Below are 3,751 nucleotides of genomic sequence, written 5' to 3' on the forward strand. Positions count from 1 at the left end.
TAAAACTATAGCAAGGAGACAAATCACTAAACTTCAACAACATATCATCGTGAAGCTTTTGAGACAGAGAATTTGAAAACAAAACAAAACAGTATTTTAAAAGTCCTTACAGTGCCAGCAAAGGCCAAAAAAAACAATTATTCAGGTATTATTTATTAATAGTGACAGATTTCTGCCCTTCTCATTTACAATGATGCAAATATTGAGAAACATGTGATCTAACTGACCCAGGTGGGACTTGAACCCACAATCCCCAGCTCCGGAGGCTGATGCCTTATCCATTAGGCCACTGGGCCACAGACAACTCAGGAGGAACAGATTATCATCTTGATATTATGTCAATGTTGAATATAGAGTGGAAGTAGAAGAAATACACAATTTATTATAAATAATAAAATGCATCTGAGAAATATGTTTCTCACGTTATAAAACTTGTTTTTCAGGTTTAAGGGTCTACACAAAACATTTATTTTTAATTAGCACCAGTGAGGCCATTTATTATAACTTCTCTCACTTTTATTTATTTACATACATTTTAAATGTACACCGATGGAATTCACCCCATTCTTTTCATAAATTATCTCTTATTTCCTATTGGTAAATTACAGTTTTGTTTGCGATTTTGCCCGAGTCCCTACATAGTGACGTTAAACAAGGAATATATATATATATATATATATATATATATATATATATATATATATATATATATATATATATATATATATATATATCCATCCATCCATCCATTATTTTTTACCTGCTTCTTCCATTTTGGGCCAGTGCCCATGTCCAGCAATCACAGTGCGAGGGGCGGAGGACACCCTGGACACCCTGGACACCCTGGACAGGTCTCAAGTCCACACATCAACACGGAAGTAGATTATGTTTTCAAGTTATCACACTCACAACGGATATAGAATATTTCAATTTCCCCTATTTTGCGCTGCAACGTGGGACAAAATAGTATTCCAAATATAAAACAAGAATTTAAAACAAACTAACAAACTGGTTGTTGACAGATTCATGAGTTTGTGCTTGACATTATTAATGCACCAGTTAATACAGAAAAATCAACAATACATTTGTAATACATTATTAAAACACAGACTTACATTAAGTTAAATTCCACTCGAAGAAGATCCAGTGGGACATAAACAAACTTAAGAGTTAATCAGGTTGAGATCCATCAAATTAGGTTGTAATCATAAATAACATGTTCGTCTGAAGAAGTCTGAGGAAAACTATTAACCCTCACATAAAATGATACATTAAACATTAAAAACTGTTTTCATTTGCTTATTTGAATGATTTTAGGCTGCCTTAAAATAAAATAAAAATGCATGCAAAATATCTTAAATACCTTGGTGCTCCACCCCCTCCTTTTCATATTGTTTTAATTTTTCATAGTTTACAGACAAAACAATCACACACAGACATGTGCAAAAACATTATCGCCCCTTCACCTTCAGCAGCGGGTGAAAAAGAGTCTAAACCACGGTCAGTGAACATCCCAGCCCACACACTCTGGAAGTCATGAATTGTGAGGTAATTAACGAAATATCCTGCAGCCAGAATGGAGGAAGATTTAAACCACGCAGTTCAGTCGGGTCAAGCTGTTAATCATGATGTAAGCAGGGTTTTCTCAATCAATACCACGTTCCTCAGAGTCCACAGTGAGGAGTTGAACTCACACACAAACACCACACACACATAAAAAAATGTCACCAGGCATTTATTTGTTAATTAATCGTATGAATTGTAACAGATTCTATGATTGGAAAAAGTTTAAACCACCGACGACCTTTGTTTTTCAAATAAGAGCTCCCTATCATAAATCAGATCGACTTTAATATTCACAGATGCCTCTGTGCTGCGGTGAGATTCCACATCCTCAGGTAAATATCTGCTCATTATTGCAGCCGTGGCCTCACACAATGAGGTTTTATGAAAAAGTTGGAAGAAAAAAATAAATAAATGCAATTGCTCTGAGGAGTAGCTGCATTTCTGCATGCAAGCAGTCTGACGCACCCGCACATCCATTTACGGCACATGACACAAAAGGGCTGTTAAATGCTGTCACGGGTTGTGAAAATTGATTCAGGTTTATTCCAACTTGATCAAAGTGATGCACAGCCTGCTTTTAAATGCAAACTGGAAGGAAAGGAACTGAGCTGCTGCTGTTTGACGGATCCATCAACACAGAGCCTTTTCTTTAAGGCGACTGGACTACTTGTATTGTGAAGCTGCCATTCAAACTTTAAAATGTGATATCCTGACGCGTGCTCAATAAAATGTGTAAAATGTGATGTTCAAAGCTTAGAAACTGCAGTGAGTTGCTCTGTTTCCTCGCTCAACTCACGTGCAAATCACTCTACCTTCCCTCCCTCTTGAGGGTCCACGTTAGAGATGGTTTAATCATGTGCACAAATATGGAAACTAGAGTGAGACTGGGTAGGGACAATTATTTTGACTTGGACTGATATCTGCAATTATTATTGTCCACCTGATTTATTTCATTGACAAGTCAACCACACTTAAGATGGCCGCCACAGCTAATTAACATCAGCCAAGACATCTTCTTCTTCTTTCAGCTGTTCCCTCTTCAGGTGTCTCCACAGTGAGTCATTCTCCTCCATCTCACTCTGTCCTCTGTGTCCTCTGGATCCTCTGTCCTCACTCCAACTACCTCCATGTCCTCTCTAACTGCATCCATATATCTCCACTTTGTCTTTTTCCTGCAGCTGCATTTCTAACATCCTTCTACCAATATACCCACTGTCCCTCCTCTGGACATGTCCACACCACTGTCCCTCCTCTGGACATGTCCACACCACTGTCCCTCCTCTGGACATGTCTATACCACTGTCCCTCCTCTGGACATGTCCAAACCATCTCAGTGTGTCCTCTCTAACTTTATCTCCCAGTTGTTCAACCTGTGCTGTACCTCTGATGATCTCATTCCTGGTCTTCTCCATCCTTGTCGCTCCTAAGGAGAACCTCAACATCTTCATTTCTGCCACTTCCAGTTCTGTCTCCTGTCTTTTTGTCCATGTCTCTGTCTCCAGACCATACAACATAGCTGGTCTCACCACTGTCTTGTAAACTTTTCCTTTGATCTTTGCTGACACTCTTTTGTCACAAATCACTCCTGAAACTTTTCTCCATCACTCCATCCTGCCTGGACTCTCTTCTTCACCTCTTCACCACACTCCCCATGTTCCTGGACAGTGGACCCCAAGTCCTTGAAGTCCTGCACCTTTGACCTCTGCTCCTTGTAGCCTCACTGTTCCACCTCCTCCCTCTCATTCACACACATGGACTCTGTCTTACTATGGCTGACTTTCATTCCTCTTCTTTCAAGTGCATACCTCCACCTCTCTTTCCAGACTTCACCCTCACTAATCTTTCCCACTTCCTGGTTCACAGTTTCAGTGACCTCTACTCTTCTTTTTCTTTCATTCTCTTCATTCATTAGCTCCTCAAAGTTCTCCTTCCATCTTCCCGTCACACTTTCCTCACTTGTTAGAACATTATCATTCCTATCTTTAACAAGCCTAACCTGCTGCACATCCTTTCCAGGCTGATCCCTCTGTCTCACCAATCGGTACAAGTCTTTCTCGCCATCTTTAGTGTCCAACCTCCCAGGCAACTCATCATACGCCTTCTGCTTTTCCAATTTGTCTCTTGGACATGAAACCTCTACCTTCCTTCTCAGCATCATGTCAGCCAGCTCTCTACCTTTGCCTGT

At 39.9% G+C, this 3,751-nt stretch overlaps 1 non-coding gene across 1 annotated transcript; it reads right to left on the minus strand.

Moving 5' to 3' along the window:
• Nucleotides 1–223: 223 nt before the first annotated feature.
• On the minus strand, nucleotides 224–296 carry trnar-ccg. The gene has a single exon. It is a non-coding gene; the product is annotated as a tRNA-Arg (tRNA).
• Between the last annotated feature and the right edge of the window lie 3,455 nt (nucleotides 297–3,751).

Source organism: Nematolebias whitei, chromosome 20, assembly GCF_014905685.2.
Source record: "Nematolebias whitei isolate Nwh7 chromosome 20, NemWhi1, whole genome shotgun sequence".
Lineage (NCBI taxonomy): Eukaryota > Metazoa > Chordata > Actinopteri > Cyprinodontiformes > Rivulidae > Nematolebias > Nematolebias whitei.